Source organism: Lupinus angustifolius, unplaced genomic scaffold, assembly GCF_001865875.1.
Source record: "Lupinus angustifolius cultivar Tanjil unplaced genomic scaffold, LupAngTanjil_v1.0 Scaffold_387, whole genome shotgun sequence".
Classification (NCBI taxonomy): Eukaryota; Viridiplantae; Streptophyta; class Magnoliopsida; order Fabales; family Fabaceae; genus Lupinus; species Lupinus angustifolius.
Window position 1 is genome coordinate 43,676 of NW_017727795.1, and position 13,738 is coordinate 57,413.

Below are 13,738 nucleotides of genomic sequence, written 5' to 3' on the forward strand. Positions count from 1 at the left end.
AAACCTATGGTTCTAAGGTCTCCTAACTAGGGATGAGATGGAGGGTTTTTGTCGTCAGGAATGATCGAGCTACCACCACCCTTGATGAGGGTGCACAACTTGTTGAACTCGGCACACAACCTCTTGTTTTGTGAATCAGCAGTTGTTTGAACGAATTTCCTCAAGGATTGATAGTGATTATCAATGAAGGCATTTTGACGCTCCTCAAAATTCTCTAAATTCGTATGGTATGAGTCCTTTAGAGATTGAAAATGAAGATCCATCCTATTGTTGAGACATTGTTTCATAGCATCCAAGTGAACTTGTCCAAAGGCTGGTTCTTGTGTTGCATTTCTTGAAGACTCTCCCTGAGTAGTAGCATTTGGTTGATGTGTTTCATCTTGATCATCCTCACAAGAGGGGTCGAGGTTCCCAGTGTTGAAATCCTCCTTGTATTGCCATGTGTTGACATAGTTGTAGATGCCCATCTTGTGAATCAAGCTCTCAACAATCAAATGATCCTTATCAGAACATTCCACAACTACAATATCAGAAACATCAATATGCAAATAGTCAATAATGCGCGAGATGAAAATACTATAGGGAAACAATTTTGATTGCGATGTAGAGACACTATAGATGACCTTCAGGATCTCTTCAGGCCAATTAATCATCACATTCTCCTTGATGGCATACATGAACCTCAAATTATTCACAGTAGGTTGTGCATGATTTTTGTTCCTTTGAATCAGAATGTAAGCAATCAGATAATGCAGTAGCCTACTCTCTATACACAACGACCCAACCTTGGTCAATTCACCTTGAACATACAATTGAGGTCTCCTCAAACATGACTTATATACTTCGACAACATCTAACGAATGGTTAACCCAATCACAGTTTCCTAAACTAGCACCATTACACGATAATCCACCCACAATCATGAATATTTCCTCATTCAACTCAAATAGTTTTCTAGTTATCATAGACCAATAGTTCCCATCCTTATATATTCAATTTGCATAATATTCCCTAACTAGAGCATGGTAGATATTACCTGTCAATTCCAAAAAGGGCACAGACCATTGTGCTTGCATGCCATGCGGAAAATCAAAATTTTGTTCCGCTAACCAAGTCAAATTGGCATACCTTATGTATGTAGGTTTTCGTCCCTGCAACGTGATCAACCTAGTCTCTTTCAAAATCAAAGAATAATACGGATCTCCACGGTCCTGCCTTAACTGTTAGTTCGAAGGTACTGCTTTTGGGTCACATGGTGGACGTTGAATGATTGTCTTAATCCATTTTGCACATCATCTCTCCATTTATAGCTGAAAACCGAGCTGATTGAAGGTTTAATGGGGGTAATCGGATTTCTTGGACATTGTGGTTGAAGAAGAAGGTTTATGGAGTGGAATGGGGTTGGAATAATCGGCTTTAGGTTAGGTTAAGGTTTAGGAATGAAGTTGAGCTTGTTCCTCCGAGAGAAAAGGGGATGAGGGAGGTTTTCAAAAATGCCTAGAAATGCTTCTGTTTCAATTTCACTGGTGTCGTTATTCGATTAACTACCAGCCTTAATCGATTAACTAAGTTAAAAATACCAGGTTTTAAAAAATTTGCACCCAGGTGATCGATTAAAATGAGGCCTTAATCAATTAAATAACATCATATACAAAATTTTGGATGTTTAAAAGCATGCAAAGATTTCTAACTTTTAAGGAAGCAATATTGAGCAGTCACATATATACATAGAGCTTATTTATTGAATCATGGATCATACAAGGAATAGCTTCCATTCAACATGTTTTAATTTTGAAGCATACAAGGCAATTAATCATGCAAGGCAATAACATAAGCTCAATCAATATATTTTTCATCAAGGATTCCTAGTTCTCTTCAAAGAACATAGAAAGTATCTTGTGAGAGAGAACATAGAAAGTATCTCGTGAGAGGGGCTTGGTGAAAATATCTGCTAATTGCTTAGATGTTTGTACAAATTCTAGCACACAATCACCTTTTTGAACATAATCACGCAAAAAATGATGCCTTATTTCTATATGCTTGGTTCTTCAATGCAAAACGGGATTCTTGGAAAGGTTGATGGCACTTGTATTATCACACTTAATGGGGATCTTTTCTAGTTTAAGTCTAATGTCCTTAAGTTGCTGCTTCATCCAAAGGATTTGAGCGCAACACACGCCAACCACAATGTAATCCGCTTCCGCGATAGACAAAGCAACACATGCTCTCTTCTTACTGTTCCATGCCACTGAGGAACTGCCTAATAGCTGACATGTCCCAATAGTGACCTACCAAGGATAATGAGGCATCCTTATGATACCATAATCCCATATTTATTGTTCCTTTTAAATATCTCATGATGCCTTTAACAATAATATAATGTGAATCTTTAGGCAAAGCTTGAAATCTAGCACACATATAAACACTAAACATAATATCGGGGAGGCTTTCAGTAAAATATAATAAAGAGCCGATAATCCCACGATATTTGGTTACCTCGATAGCTTTTCCCTTTTCATCTTTATCTAGATAGCATGAGGACGCCATAGGAGTAGATGCATCTTTACAGTGTTCCATGTAAAATTTCTTTAGTAATTCCTTGCAATATTTCGATTGATGAATGAAGATGCCACTCTCCATTTGTTTAATCTGAAGCCTAAGGAAGAAGGTCAGCTCACCTATCATCGACATCTCGAACTCGCCCTACATCATCTCAGAAAATTCCTTACAAAGGATGCCATTAGTAGATCCGAAGATTATATCATCAACATATATTTTATGAAGTAAAACATGATTATCTAATCTACGGATAAAGAGAGTGGTGCGACCAAACCTCCTTCGAACCCTTTTTCTAGTAGGAACAAACTCAATCTATTGTATCAGGCTCTAGGAGTCTATTTCAGGCCATAAAGGGCCTTCTTGAGTTTATACACATGGTTCGGGTATTTGAAGTATTCAAACACGGGTGGTTGGTCTATGTACAGCTCCTCTTGAATATAGCCATTTAAAAATGCACTCTTAACATGCATTTTGAAGAGCTTAAAATTCATGATATATCCGAAGGATAATAACATCCTAATGGCCTCAAGTATGGCTACAAGAGTATAGGTTTCATCATAGTCGATGCCATCCTCCGAGTTGTAGCCTTTGGCCATTAAGCGAGCCTTGTTTCTAATAATCAAGCCAGAATCATCTTGCTTGTTACGAAATACCCATCTCGTGCCAATTACAGGATGTTCTTCTAGTTTAGGGACCAAGTCCCACACACTATTAAGATCAAACTAGTTTAGCTCTTCTTGCATAGTTATACCCCAGTGTACATCCTCGATGGCTTCATCGATGGTCTTTGGCTCTATTTGAGACACAAATGCAACGAAATTATAGAAATTACGTAAATAACTACAGGTTACCACCCCGTAGATATGTCACCTATCACCTTGTCTAGTGGATGATCCTTTTTGGTCTTCCACGCAATCGGCATGTCCTGTTGCTCATCTTGTATTATTTGTTCTGCATCTTCTTATTGGATTAGGTTCATGTCCCTTGTATAGGCTTCTTCTAGCACACCTAAAACATCATCAGGAACGACCTTTCTCTTCTCTTTTGTAGAAGATTCGTCAAAATGAACATGAATAGAGTCTTCTACTTGCATGGAATACTTATTAAACACACGAAAAGCCTTACTATGTAATGAATACCCTAGGAATATGCCCTCATCAGCCTTCGAGTCAAATTTTCCCAAAGTTCTTTTTCCATTATTCAACATAAAACATTCGCACCCGAATGCATGAAGATGAGCAATATTCGGTTTTTCGAAAAAGTAGGTCTGTGAAGTATTCGATTCATTACACTGCAGGCAGTGTGTACTGCATCAGCCCATAAATATTTGGGAACCTTGCTCTCATTTAGCATGGTCCTTGTGAGTTCCTCTAGAACTCTATTTTTCTTGTCAACAACTCCATTTTGTTGAGGGGTGGAGGGAGCTGAGAATTGATGCATGATGCCATGCTTATTACAAAATTTATTGAACTTATGATTTTCAAATTCTCCGCCAAGGTTGGATCGTATGTAAACAATTTTAAGGTTAGACTGGTTTTGAACTTGTTTGGCTAGACATTTAAAATATTTATATGCATCGCTCTTAGATGCCAAAAACAAGGTCCATGTGAATCTAGAAAATTCATCAACAGTTACCAAAGCCTAAAACCTTCCACCAAAACTCATGATTTGCGAGGGTCCAAACAAGTCCATATGGAGAAGCTCCAAGGTCTAGTAGTGGATATCGCATTCTTTTTACTAAAATAATTCTTTACCTATTTATATTTTTGACACAGATCACAAGAATCTTGACTTTTAAAATCATGTTTTGGCAGACCAATAACCAAATTATTTGTAGATAATGTTTCTAGATGATTCACATGAATGTGAACAAATCGTATATACCAATGCCATATGTCATCTTCTTTTGAAATAAAACATTTTGAGAATAGAGAAGTGACACACTCCTGGTCAACCACATAAATGTTATAAACACGATAACCGAGAAACTTTACATTATTAGATAAAACTTTAGGGATTATACAACAATTAGAATCAAATGACACACGATTACCTTTGTCGCTGAGTTGGCTAATACTCAAAAGATTATGTTCCAAACCTTCTACGTATAGAACATTCTCGATTGCAGCATGGGTTGAGTTTCCAATTTTTCCGGTTCCTAAGACTTTTCCTTTGTTGTTATCTCCATATGTGACGAAACCTTTTTCTTTTAATGACAAGTATAGGAATTTTGACTAGTCTCATGTCATATGTCTCGATCACCCGCAGTCAAGATAGCAATGTTGCCCATGTGTTCGTAGACATACTTGCAAAATAGATCACTTGCTGGTTTTAGGTACCCAAATTATATTGGGTCCTTTTCTGTTTGTAACCAGTGAGTTATCTCCCTTTTTCACCCAAGCGTAAACACCACTCGGTCTCCCATATGTGCCAAAATAGAAACATGTAGGAACTCTATTTTTATTATAAGATTTTTTATTAGCACGAGTTACAGGTTTCCTATATGGTCTATTCCAATGACATGGGGGGATATACCTTAATCCAGTGTGGTCAGTAATATTTCTTGTTTTACTTAACAAGGTATCTAGTTGGTGTTGATTATCTGTAAGTTTTGCTAGTTTTTCATTTAGTTTAAATACTCATTTTTCAAGTCTTTGCAAGACTCACAAATAGTGGTTTGACATAATTTATCATTAGAGCAGTCACATGAATTACAAGAAAAAAATTAGATCTAAAGTTTCTTTTTCTAATTTCAGCTCATCTAATTCTTTTTGAAGTTGTAATATTTTCTGATCATTTAGCAAAATTACCTTTTTTCTATCGGCACTAATTCTTGCTAATTACTTTAGTTCTTCATGTATTTTGACGTAAGCATCATATAAAACATCATATTAAGAAGAATCATCAGAAGAGATGATGTATCAGAATATACCTCATTATCAGCATCCTTTGTACTACCTAATCTGCAAGCCTCATTCGTTATAGTCATTAGGCATAGCTTGGCGGTCTCCTCTTCATCTGAGGTGCTTCATGTTTTTTCTTCCTCCGGTACATCCCACACAATGTAAGCTTTCTTCGATTTGATGTCCCGGGGAGTGCTCTTTTTCGAATCAACTTTCTTCAGGTAATTGGGGCATTGGAATTTCATGTGACCCGACTTACCACATTCATGGCAAGTGAAGCACTTTATATTCTTGCCTTTTATTTTGATTCTAGCACCTCTTTCTTTTGAAAACGCTTGAAACCTCCTTTCTTCTTCAAGAATTTTCCAAACTTTCATACGAGAAGGTTTAACGTTTCTTCATCAATGTCAGAGTCAGTGTCATCATTATCTATCTCCTTAGTAGGTTGTGATGTTGTAGCTTTAAGAGACATGCCTTTCTTCTTGCGGTCTGACTCTTCATGCATGGTCAAGCGTCCAAGGTCCATCTCATGCTCTTGAAGCTTTCCGAATAATGTTGCCGAAGGCATGGAATAAAGGTCTTTAGATTCCATGATTGCAGTTACTTTAGGTTGCCATCTCCTATCAAGACAGCGTAAAACTTTATTAGTTAGTTCACCTTTGGAGATTATTTTACCAAGGGCGACAAGATGATTTAAAATATGAGTGAATCGCTTTCGCACATCACTAATTGATTCACTTGGTAACATACGAAATAATTCGTATTCGTGTGTCAGCGCATTCAGCCTTGCGCGCTTGATCTCGCAAGTGCCCTCATGAGTCACTTGTAAAGTGTCCCACATTTCTTTGGCACTTGAACACTAAGATACCCAAAAGAATTCGTCATATGATAGGGCCGAGGTGATTATATTTTTAGCGCGTCGATTATACAGAACCTTTTTGCGCTCCTCATCGGTCCACAAGCTTTTACTCTTTTCTTTCGGTTTGTCATCGACTAAGTCAAGTGGGACAAAAGGCTTATTGATTACGCATTCCCAAATATCCGAATCAATAGCCTCAATAAAGATCTTCATCCGGACTTTCCAGTGGGCGTATCCCTCGCCACTGAATACGGGAGGGCTGTTAATGGATGCGCCAACACCGCCAAAGGGGTTGGTGGAACCCATTTTAATTCCCTTAGGATCATGCAGATACGGTTGAGCTAGCACGTCGTACTAGCTCTGATACCAATTTTTAGGTATCAGTGAACTAAACACACCTAGAAGGGGGGTTGAATAGGTGTAGCGGTTATCAATTACCGCCTCTCGCACCAAAACCCAATTCTAGAAAACAGCCCAGGTAATCGATTAACTAGTGGGCTTAATCGATTAACTCGCAATAGAAACATAATGGTCAGATCAGCTTCATGCACAATTATTTATCAACAGATAAGCAGAGTTACAAAAAATACTTTAATGCAATATTAACAAGGATATAACAAAGTATTACTATGAAAAATATTAGCTTCAATCACGAATTAAAACAATGAGAATTATAAAAGAGATTAAGAGAGAACAACTTGCACAAATGGAATTTTATCCTGGTTCGTTTGCGGGTCCACTTGCATACTACATCTAGGCCTCCCCTTCTGAACTTGGGAGATTTCTCTTCACTATATTGAACACTTTGTATAGTCACATACACCAATTCAATTACAAGACTCTAGACGCTTCTTTCTTGAATTTCAAGAACCTCTAACCTTGGTTTGACTATCCCTATCGCCTGAGATGACCTTTCTCGCGATCCAGTCCCAGCCAAGATCCTCGCTCTAAATTCAAGACCTCCTAGTCTTTGTGAAAATTAACTCTATCTCAATGGTGGTAAGACACTAAGAGACTAAACCCAAAGTACAAAAACAGTTTACAAAAAACAAGTTTTACCAAGCACTAAAATGTTCAATTTACAACAATGAGAAACTAAAAGATTAACCCACTCTCAAGTAACACAAGCCATCATGCATATGTGAGTTAATACAAAACAATAAAGACATAATATTTCTCTTAAACTCTCTAACAAGAATGCATGAATATGCAAGTAAGAATGGATGAGATTAAGCATATGAAAACAACATGCAATACACCATGAACAACATCAACTAAGCATGTTTATCTTTCTTCCTCACACATTCATCTCTCTTATATAGTAAATCACGAAAATATGCTCTCTAATCAATTCTAAACAATAGTATGCAATGCTACTCGTTTCTGCAATTTGCCAGAACTTATACAAAACAGATTTGACCCTTCAAACCGTTGCAATCAGTTACGCAGTGAAAACAGAAAACAGTTATAACAGAAAACAAACACGTTAATCGATTAAGTCACCACGTTAATCGATTAACCAACATATATCAAAATGTGAGTAAATGGTAAACTACTTATATGTTATGCTTGACTCTTATATGTCAAGCTGAATTGACCAAAACTTAACTGATTTTAAACGATAATAAATACCATCAAACCTTTTAAATTGGTATATTGGACAAAAATCATGTAAATGATTTAATTTTAATATTCTAGGAATTAATATAATGGACAAAAAAACTCTGCAATGGGTTAATCTTTTAAATTTAAATTTAATATTTTATAAAATAATATGGTGGACAACTATTTTTTTGATACTTACTCGACCTTCATAAGTTAGTTGTCCGTATAAATACTTTTCTTTTGATAGAGTTCTCGCCAAAAAAAATATCACCCCATGACCGAAGAAATTATGATAATTAGAAGGTCCAAGGTTCCATTTCATTATATAATAATTTTTATTCATTCTTTAATTAAAAAGGGTGGGTACAAGAACATCAACAATTATAGACACAAAGACATTTGTAGAACTTAGGTTCACCACTAATGCACACTCCATTGCCTTGATATTTTGTATAACAATCCTTTCGACATGTTGGAAGATCGCAACCACTTGGATTCAACACGATTTGACATCTTTTTGTTTCAGCAACTACTTCAATTGTCATGAAAATACCTTAAAAATCAATAACAAAGTTAGAATCGACAACAACAACAACCTAAATGAAAACGTAAGAAACAAGCCATTAAAATTTAAAAAACAAATGTTTCTATATGATTACACATGACAAGTTTTGGTTTTATAAAACAAAGTATGGATATTACATGATATAAAAACTAAAGTTGTCGTCTAAAGTTTCCCATCAATTACATAAATAGAATTGCTGATTAAACGTTTGATAAGTTTTACAAATTAGATAAACATTAAGAAAATAGATATTGTGGAACTATCTAGAGTAAACCTGCAAGCAAAAGGGAAAGGGTGGAAATTTGCATTGAAGTAAGCTTAGCCATCTCCCACAAACACTAAACAACGTCAATAAAATTTCTTGGATCTTAATGTTTCTTTACAGAATATAAGGATATAAGTGGGAGGTGATAACACTCATTTATATAGAAAATATAATGAGAGAAAGGCTTGAAAACTTCCATGAAATAATACTCTAATTCTTATTATAAGAGACTTCTAACTTAATTATAGATACCAATAGACATATTTACGTTTGTTGATTTTTTAAAAAATATTATAACATTATAATCATAGTCTTATGTAATATTTTTCGTCAATTCATAGTTTCAATGACAAAAAAATATAGATAATCAGAACTATTAATTGCACCAAATGGATAAAAATATTAAATATTTCTTAGAATATGTAAAATATCTTATAAAAAGGATCATGAGAACATTCTAAAATGTATCTTATAATTATAATTACTACAACGCACTTTGGTACTTTTAGAAATTACCATTTCCAATGAATTAAAAGTTATTGGATGTGCATACTTCATCGACCTCATATATATTGAGTCCATGCTTTTGGACCCGTGAGTAACGAGACCCGAGATTTTAAGACGCATTGTTCGATGGGTCTGTGTTTGAGAAATGAGATGCCCAGACTCATGGGTAGCAGGACCCGCTATTCCTTCCAATATATATTGGAGGGGATCCACTTACTCCAAGAGTAATTATTATTTCAAATTATGCAATACTATTTGGAGAGAATTAAAAAGGTTTTCCCTTTTTGTTTACTTTCCCATTTTTCCTATGTTGGTAGGAAGGAAATGGTAAATTCATAGAAAAAATATTATTGAAGAATGTGATATATCATATTGCAATTTTTTATTAAATATAGAAATGTTTCCAAAATTTAAATAAATAAAAACCATTAAGATATTATTATTTTAAATAACAACAACTCAATGATTTTATATTATTATGATAAAGGGTGGTCCACTATAAGAGAATTCTGGGTTTGAGAAATGAGATGCTCAGACTCATGGGTACCAGGACCCGCTATTCCTTTCAATATAAATTATAGCCATCAATTCTAGGGAAATCCAATGGTTTGAATTAGTGAGTGAATTTATACCATCATATTTTCCTAGAATTGATGGCTAAAATGTCGAATATATTGACCCCTATATATATATATTGTTAATCCATAATGTTATATTGTTAATTCGTAAATATAATTGATATATTGTTAAACAGTGCTTTTACATTGTTCAGTAGTAATGTAATATTATGTTGTTAATTTGTATGTTTAATATAATATTATGTTGACTGAACAATTCTTATTAAATCAATTTTACGTCATAATGTTAAAATAGTCAATTTAAAATGTGTTTAATAGGTTCAATTATATTTTATAATTTTTCTCTTGTTGATTACCTCAATAACATATAAGATTAGAGTAAACAAATACACAATTACATATATTATTGGAAATTATTTTTAATATTTTTCAGTTTGTGGATACCCGCAGATCGACTGGGTACCCATGGACATGTGGGTAGCAGACCTAGTGGGTATCGGCATGGGTCTAGATCCAAAAATGCAGCAACATGGTGGGTCAAAGTAATGCAATACCCGTATCCAACCAGACCCATTGCCATCACTAGATGTTATAACTTTATATCAGGGAGATTATATTTTTAGGATTTGAGTTCATGATTTTATTTTGATATTATAAATTAATTTAGTCAAATCCAATAAGTTAGATTGTTAATTTCACTTTAAAAATAGATTATAAGTTGATTTTAATATATTTAATTTAAACATTGGATGTTAATTAATTATTTAATTTATTATTATTATAATTTAAATTTAAATTAAATAAACAACCAATACAATGACTTAAATAGTTCATTATACATATTTCATACAACAAAAACGTAGCGTACTTAAGTAATCATATATTTTTGCCCTTGGTATGATATATCTCATTCCTATTGTACTAGTGATAATTGCATAAGTGAATTTGCTCTGTTAATCACTGTCAGTAATATGTTTAAGTGTATATTAGATTAGATTAATCATTGTTTTCTTGCTGTATGAAGAACAAAAACAAATTCAAAAAAACCACCAATTTAATGAATTAACAATTTTGTTAATCGATTAACTCAAGCATTCTTTTAATTTATTAAGTAACCATTTAATCTATTAAACCTAATAGATTTTGAGATTATATTTTGTACTCGAATTGATTTTAAATTGACACTTGAATCACCTATTCAACCCCACCTCTAGGTGAAATTAGAGCCCTTTTTAACCCACAACCACAATTTAATTCACTCCTAATTTCAATTTAATATTTTTTTCACTTATACGGCACAAATTGCTTATCCTGGACTCTCTCCTTCAATTCACTCTTGTTAATTTGATTTTGTCCATGGTAGTTAAGCTTGGAAATAGCTTATGCCATGGATGGTTTAGCATTATTGTCTTCATCTTCTTTGATTTCTTTATCATAGAGCTTGCGAAGCTCATTATTGATTGGTGATCAATTCATCCTCTTCAATTTACATTTTCTAGAGCTTTCCAAGCTCATCATTGAACATTCATCAATTCATCTTCTTCAATTTATTTTTACTAGAGCTTGAAAAGCTCTTCATTGATCAATCCATTTCAGATTCCGTAAATATTCGCAACCACTTGAAGCTCTATTTGGTAGAGTTCATTTAATTATTATAGTTATTTAATTTTTAAAGGGATTATTTGTAACAAGCTTACAACTTAGTAAGCTTTAGCTTGAGGGTGGATATTAGAATATATGAAAATATCTTAAATATTATCTTAAATTATATTATAGATAATATCTGAGATTTTTGAATATCGATAGAATATCATTATTATAGATTAGTGTTTTTTAAGTATCTTAGGATTTAGATTATCTTTATTTTATGATTTATTTTCTTATTTAATTAGGAGTCCATATTAGTATCAATACAAGTTAATCTTAAGCCTTTTGTATCAAATAAATATAATATCATCACATCCTAATTCATATTAGTGTCAATACATTTTACTATTTTGAGTAGTCTTTTTTCTCGTTCTACTCCACCCTATAATTTCATCTTGGTATAAGAGCCATGTATCCACCTTGAAAGAAGCTTAGTCTTTTGACCCTTATGACGGTTAGTTTTCCGGTTGTTTCCATCTTTCAAAGCTAATTCTTAGTTGTTGTTGTCATAATACTTTTAAGGATTGTTGTTTTTGTTACTATATTATCTTCCTCCCAAATTGGATGCATGTGATGTATACCCTCCATATTGATAGGATTTCTAGATACAGAACTTTTGAAGTGGTTCATAACTTGGGTGTTTCATATCTTCCATTGTATGGCTACAATTAGTGCTTATATTCTTGTGTTGATCAAGTTTCTTTTCAACACTTCAGATGTCGTACTGACTATTGGTTAAACAATGGTTGTTCCTAGATGGCGATACTCTCTAGTTCATCCTTAGTGATTATTATTCTCAAATTTGGTCCTCGTTGTTTGGTGTTGCATGTTGTGTGGACATCATTCAATTCACCATTGTGAATGTAAGCATGCAAGAATATGATTACGATCAAGACAAAGATTAAAGCTTAAAGACATTGGACAAGGATAAATCAACAACAACAACAACATGAAGACTCATATTCAAGCTTCCAAAAATTATCATCAAGGCTAGAATAATCTATTTATTTTTAGGTCCTTGGATGAGCTTTCAATGGATAGAGTCTTATTTTGGTGAACCTTATGATAAGTCTCACATAATTAGAGTATGAATGTAATGCATATGATACTTTCATACATAACATTATTTAGCTGCATTTAGCATGTATATATGATTTTGATGCATTAATACTAATATCATTTTCAAAATCATGCTCCATGCATTTATCATTAAATTGGGAACCCGTTAAACGATTAAGGACAAGATTAATCGATTAAATCAATTTCTATTTTGGAACCTTAGACATTTTAAAGAAACGTTAATCGATTAAGTGGATATTTAATTGATTATCCCCAATAGAAAACAGTTTGAAACTGAATGGTATTTCACCATCCTTTCCCATAGGCAAACTAGAGCAAGAATACACAAGTGATACATAAACTTGATGCAAAATTGACACGAATTTTCAAGAGTGATTTTATGAAAAGAGATAAAAACTTTCATGTGAAAAGAAAGAGTTTTATGAATATTTTAAAGAGTTTATTTTCAAACATTGAGTGTTTTCAAAGATTTTCTTTTTGTGACTCATACTCATTCAAAACTGACATTGACGACAGTGTTCAATTTATTGGTCATAGGAAAAATAACATATATATTGTTTATTTGGATGATATTTCCTCCTTATTCTCAAAATTCTTGATTTCAAAAGAGGATGATAGTTGGATTTTGCATAGGTGGGTTGCTCATATCCATTTGAATCATTTGAAAATGTTAGCTATGAATGAATTAGTGATCGCTCTACCTAAACTCAAGTTTAAATCAGAAGAAGCTTGTGACTCCTACCAAATCTGCAAATAAGTCAAAAGTTCTTTCTCTTCTACAAACATGGTATCTAGAACAAGGCCATTGGAGTTACTTCATATGGACTGGTTTGGACCATCTTAAATAATGAGTTTTTTTGGAAGTTACTATGCACTTGTTATTGTAGATGATTATTCAAGACTCACACGGACTATTTTTGCTGCACTCAAAAGTGATACTTTTTAATCATTCAAGAAGCTTGCGAATTTAGTCAAAAATCAAATGAAATAGAAAATTGTGACTATAAGAAGTGATAATGGTGGAGAGTTTGAGAACAACAAATTTGATAAATTTTGCAATGGAACACCCATATGCCACTCCTAGAACTCCTGAACAAAATGGAATTGTTGAAAGGAATAATAGAGATCTTTAGGAGTTGGCCAGAACCATGTTGAATGGGAGAAAAGTGT

The 13,738-nt window shown here is 33.7% G+C and overlaps 1 long non-coding RNA gene across 1 annotated transcript; it reads right to left on the minus strand.

The window, feature by feature from the left end:
* Positions 1 to 8,232: 8,232 nt before the first annotated feature.
* Positions 8,233 to 8,842, minus strand: LOC109341177. The gene is made up of 2 exons (XR_002106909.1): positions 8,766 to 8,842; positions 8,233 to 8,479 (listed from the first exon to the last, which is right to left on the minus strand). It is a non-coding gene; the product is annotated as an uncharacterized LOC109341177 (long non-coding RNA).
* Positions 8,843 to 13,738: the final 4,896 nt, after the last annotated feature.